Source organism: Thalassophryne amazonica, chromosome 18 (genome assembly GCF_902500255.1).
Source record: "Thalassophryne amazonica chromosome 18, fThaAma1.1, whole genome shotgun sequence".
Lineage (NCBI taxonomy): Eukaryota > Metazoa > Chordata > Actinopteri > Batrachoidiformes > Batrachoididae > Thalassophryne > Thalassophryne amazonica.
This window is the reverse complement of record NC_047120.1, coordinates 29,045,616-29,051,615: the sequence shown is the minus strand read 5'-3', so window position 1 is coordinate 29,051,615 and position 6,000 is coordinate 29,045,616. Positions and strand designations below refer to the sequence as shown.

The window sequence follows — 6,000 nt, the reverse complement described above, 5'->3', positions numbered from 1 at the left end:
GTTGGCGCTGGAGGGGAATCCCGCGTTAGGAAATCTCTCAAGAGAGAATCACATTTTAATTTCTTCCACAAGCAACAGCGGCATTATTTAATATGGAGTTATAGTGAAAGCCACACAAAACAAAAGCGAATTAAAGTGGAAACATTAATGGGAAATAAGTGGTAAGTCACCCCTCTCGCCTGTCATGAGTGGTAGGTCCGGGGTGTGACGTCACAGACTCGCTCGTGCAGAGTGCGCAGCGCAGAAGTGATGTAGTTCTGTTCAGGACGTGAACTGGACTGTTTGTGTTTCTCTTCTACTACAAGTCCAGAGTTAAAATCATGACAAAGCGAAATTAACCCCCTGGCGGTGTCGAGGCGTTCTCCGTGATGTTTGTGAGTGGAACTTTTCTTGTTTGTTATTTTGCACTCTTAGCTACTAGTTGTCAAAAGTGTGTCATGATGCTCCCCTACTGATACAAAGTTGCTAGAAGCTAATTAGAAGTCAACAGAGAAAAGTTTCTTCGACGAGTTGGCAACTTTTTTCCACCCTCTGTTTTATATTTCTGTGTTTTTCTGCGTTTTTACCCCATTAAAGTCTGTATTAACCATTTCCACTGATTTACTGAGAGGCAGTGTTATGTGCGAACTTTAATAGAGAAGTAACTGAATGTGAAGCATGCTCATGTCCATATAGTACTGGTAGTATTTACTTATTGTTTAATTGATGAAAAATGTGAGAAAGTGAGAAACAATGTTTCCCAGAGCCCAAGATGGCGCCTTCACATTTCTGTTTTGTCCAATCAACTATCCAAAACTCAGTCAAACATTACTTGTATTGATGTGAAACAGAGTCCAACCAACAGACAAAAGAAGCAGATCTAGACATTTTGGATGCTGATACTAACAAATTGTTGCTGTCTTTGCTTTATAAATAACTTTAATTATCAGTATTTTTGTGTGTGTTTGGTGGATAATATCTTTAGGCTGTTGGCAGAGGTCTGGACCCAATTCCATTTGTGCACTGCAGTGCAGGTCCAGACCTCCACTGCATACAGGCTGTTTTGGATATACTTATCCTTGCTAGATGGATTACAAAAGGCTATTGTTCCAGCATTGACTGACCGAGCTGTTGATGTGCTGGTATTGGCTGCTGATACCATTAGGTCTGTCTTAACTTTAGTCTGCATGCACACTAGAACTGAGAGGTGTAGGTAAACCAGAGCATGGGCATACTGCTGAAGGTCAGTCATCACTGCTCTGGACCTGTACTGTGTAGCTAACAGGTTAGGTGGATTGGAAACTTTAACTTGACTGTAGGCGGGTGTGGGTGTGAATGTGTTTGTTTGTTTACTTGTGTACCTGCGACAGACGCTGTATGCTGCCTCATGCTGTAGGACTGCTGGTATAGGTTCTAGTTCCCCCACCCCACCCTCATGACACTTAGTTGGAGCAAGCGCGTATAGAAAATGAATAACTACTCGGTCTCTTTCTGAGGATTGCACGAGATAAAATAGATAAAACCTTACCTGTCAGTCAGGTTGCATGTTGCACATAAATACACAAGTTCTCCATTCTTCCTGCTCACAGAGGGTGCAGTGACACCCCCCGCCCCCCACACACACACACACAACAGCATTAGTGTAAAGGTCTATTTAAGAACACATTTATTCACATACTACTGCAAATATTTTTTTAACAACTAAAATGTTTATTCAGTTTTACTGTGAGCCTAGGTTTTGCTTCAATTCTGAGCTAAGTGGAAATGATTAGCCAAATATGTTTACTAAATTTGACTTTTCTGCATAACTAAAGTGGGATATGAAGCATTATGTTTAAAGAAAAAAAAGAAGCAGTGTCTAAGTAATGACATAACTTGGTCTCTTTGGGGTTCTAGCGTTAAAACATGTCAGTTAGGTTTAGGGAAGCCATAAATATGAAAATGATTAAAGCTCTTCGGGTTAATAATCTTGTCAAACAAACATGATGCCAATTTTTTTTTTTTTTTTTTTTTTTTTTTTTTTTTTTGCATAGGGTAAAGACAAAGATGAAACTGTGCAAAAGAAAATACTAATACAATGCATACAGTTGTGCTCAAAAGTTTACATACCCTGGCAGAATCTTTGCTTTTTTTTTTGCCCTTTTTAAGAGAATATGAATGACATCACAAAAACTTTTTTTCACTCATGGTTAGTGGTTGGGTAAAGCCATTTATTGTCAAACAACTGTGTTTCCTCTTTTTAAATCAAAGTGACAAGAGAACTACCCAAATGACTCTGATCCAAAGTTTGCATACCCCTGTTCTTAATACTGTGTGTTGCTCCCTTTAACATCAGCAACAGCTTGGAGTCTTTTGTGGTAGTTTTGGACGAGGCTCTCTGATGGTAAAGCTGCCACTGAATATGTCTTGGTCTTTATTTACATTAATTGCAAAGAAATACAAACAGTATGGCACTTTATGTTAATCTGTATGGAGTAGACAGTTCTCAAAAACTGAGTGACTGTGCAAGAAGGAGAAGAGTGAGGAAAGCCACCAAGACAACCAGACAACCCAGGAGAAGTTATGGGCTTATCTGGCTGTGATTGGAGAAATTGTGCACAGTGCAAGCTTTGCATTTTGCATCACTACTCTTAGCTTCATAGTCGAGTAGAGCAGAGAAGGATTTTCTTTAGCCAAAACAGATCAAATCCAGGCTTGCATCTCAAGATGTACTTTCTGGCAATTTGTAGCTAAACTTTCAGGTCTTCTTTTTAAGAAAATCCTCCTCTATACCACTTCATCATGAAGATGGATAACTGGTGATACAAAATGCAAAGCTTGCACTGTGCATAATTTCTCCAATCACAGCCATGTAAGCCTATAACTTCTTCTGGGTTGTATGGGTGTCTTGGTGGCTTTCCTCACTCTTTTCCTTCTTGCACAGTCACTCAGTAAAATTTATATAAGCAGTATTGAGCACATAAATTAGAAAAAATCGATTCACGTCCGAATCACGATTCTTATTTATTAAGATTCTGAATCGATCCAAAATGTCCAAGAATCGATTTTTAAAAAGCATTTTTTAAACATTTTCTTGCTTACTCGCTGCGTGTACCATTTGTCAGGCAACGGCCTCCATACTACAGCGTCCCTGCGAGGGGAGGGTCTGGCGTGCTTCAAACATTAGCTTAGCATGGCGGACGAAGAGCTAATTCAGCCAGCGCCTTCTTTGCTGAAGGCAAATGTTGGGGCGCATTTTGGATTTTATTATTTGCTGCATAAGAAGGAGCTTGACATGACTTATGCAGTGCGCAAAATCTGCAAAATGAAAGTCAGGTACTTCAAAAACACTTCAAATCCGCAAGCCCACATGGTACGCCATCACCCGGAGCTAAAAGAGGGGAGCAGCGGTATCTGCCGACTATTGACCAGCGCTTCGCTAAACTGCCAGCCATCTCTGAATGAGCAAAGCAGATAAGTAAATTTACATCTTTAGAATCACTTGATTAACCTTGTAAAGCTGCATTTTCTTAAACATAAACATTTTTTAAGTAATATAACTATTTCTCAGAGCTCTTTGAATCGAAAATCGATTCTGAATCAAATCGGAATTGAATTGAATCGTGAGTTGTACGATTTGCATCCCTATCATAAATGTATCTATCATGATAAGTATTGAGTATCGGACAGTCTGTGTATCGTGCAGAGTTTTGAGAAACGATATAGAGCCCTATACAATAGTAGTAATAATAAATCATAAAAATATATTTCATAGAAATGCACTCATCAAGTTGCAAGGTTTGCCACTAAGACAAATATGTTTAAGGCATTGGTTGAAGATGCATTGTGTGGAAATAGAAGTTTAATAAATATATTTGTTTGTGTTGCAGTGAAATGTCACTTGATTTCAGTGTAATGGTTGGAGAGTGCGGACTGGCTCGCTCCTGCTGCTAATAAAAATCCTAGAGGAAACACTGGTTCCTTTTCTCTAGTTTTTACATCATTGTAAATTGAGTATGTTTCTTTGTTTGTTTGTTTGTTTTTCACTGTTTCACTGACAGTAACTTCACTGAAATTTCACAGAAAATGACATTTGAGAGTGTGATGTTTAGGCTTTGGGGAACTACTAAACATGTACCTCTGTTTGCTGAGTTTTATTTAATTGATTTATCTAAACTATAATCTAAAGAATAATTGGTAATAAAACCAACCATGAGTTGTAGTTTAACAGTATTTTCAAGCCTCTTCTAGGAAATTGCAGAAAGTATATTTGACAGTCCACAATAAGCAGAAACAGTATCACTAAATGAAACATTTTATCAACACTGCGTATCTCCTTGAACAAAAAAGATTTTCCTTTGAATTGTCGTTTTGAGCTCCACCCGACTCGCACATGAGAAGGTAGTTGTGGCACATTCACACGTGTTACCACACCATGCCAATAGTTTGGCCGTCTTTCGTGTTACAGTTTGTGCCGTTGCAGTGGAATGTTGTTGTCTTATCTCTATCTAGCTGAGCGTCCCCTCAGGTATGAAGTGCAGGCCTGACTGGCATACAGCTGAACTGATTCTGCAGTGTAAGTGCTAAGTTAGATTCAGTCTTCTCAGTAACTTTCTGATTGAGGCTGATGGTCTAGTGTAGAAGGCTGAGCTCTATAGGGGTCCCCAGAGCAACATGATTGGGTGATCCACCTCAATAACTTCTGAGATCTTGTGATTGATTACATGCAAATTACATGATTATCCACTGGCCATATTGCCAATGACAAACTAGTAGGGATCTTGTAGTCTTCATATCTTTCACAGCAGAGGGCATATTGAGGGCATATTAAGAGAAGGCTGTGGATCATAAATTTAGTTATTTGCCGGTCACCATTATAAGAACCAAAGTTCCTAATTTGAAAATTCCTAATTCCGAGATCCTTCCAGGAAGGAGGCATGTTTGATCTATGAGGAACTGTGGAAGTTCAGAGTCCTTTACAGAAAGAGGACTTTTGGAAGCCTCTTGTGGATGAAATCTGGAGAGCAATCCTCCTATGATTGAACTTGCTTTGATCACTGATCCACCAGTTATGTTAAGACTTTGCTTATCACCATTTGGACTTTTGCATTTGTGGCCAATCACTCGTTGCCATCACTGGACTTTGTGTGTTTATGGTTGCTAATCTGCAATATCCCTGTCTTTGAAAGTGTGACATTTCTTTTTCATTTGTTATTGTTAATATGATCAATGCAGATGGTCACCTCACTGAGTTTGGTCTGCTTGAGGTTTCTTCCTTTAAAAAAAAATCCCCTCAGGGGTAAGGTTTGACCTCACACTTGTGAAGCGCCTTGAGGTGATATCTGTTATTTGGTGCTGTATACATAAATTGAACAAATTGGCTTGAACCCGTACAAATATTGTGAGTCTGTGCAGAGGAAATGATTGTGGTTGTGCAAATGTCATTTCTACACAGTACGCATTTTATCTTGTCGTTTGTGGGCTTTCTCTCAAGATCAAAATTGTGTTTCCTCTCGATGCCTGCATGTAACATTCTGTGAGGGCCCCTGACGAGTTTGCCAAGCTCGTTTCCCTTTCATGAGGGATTTTGGAAGAGGGGTTTGAGGAACTTTTTGTCCTGCTTCCTTGGGCAAACTCCATTTTCAGAGTCGTTTGTCCTGAAACTGAGAGGTATCCACCTGGTGGGTTCGCAAGCATGTGAAAAACAGTTGAGCAGTCTCAGTTTGACCACAAAAGAGGCTGTCCAAAGTTTGCAGATGGTTGCCTCTTTGTTTGCTCATATTGTTGAACATATTTAGATTATTTTTAGAGATCTTGACATATTGCAATTCCGCATTTATAACATTGCTCAAGCCCTAATTAAAATAAATCTCCTTCCCATCTCTTTCCTTTTTCCTGGCTGGTGTAAATACATTGTTGGGGGGAGGATTGAAGTCTTGCATGAAATATCAAGAGTCCTCTTTCCAATTCTTAATTTGGACGAACAGTGATGCCTGTTTAGGTTTATTAACATGCAAGATTATTCTGCTGTTGAAGCAGAAA

At 39.3% G+C, this 6,000-nt stretch overlaps 1 protein-coding gene across 4 annotated transcripts in view; it reads left to right on the top strand.

The window, feature by feature from the left end:
* Positions 1-247: 247 nt before the first annotated feature.
* fam53b (family with sequence similarity 53 member B) overlaps positions 248-6,000 on the top strand; it is a 47,993-nt gene continuing 42,240 nt past the window's right edge. For 3 of the 4 annotated variants that reach the window (XM_034193688.1, XM_034193687.1, XM_034193690.1), the window contains exon 1: positions 248-374. The gene's annotated coding sequence lies outside the window, so the exon portion shown is untranslated. Of the gene's footprint in view, positions 375-908; positions 1,265-6,000 lie in introns of those variants that run through there. The other variant, XM_034193689.1, reaches the window with a different exon arrangement.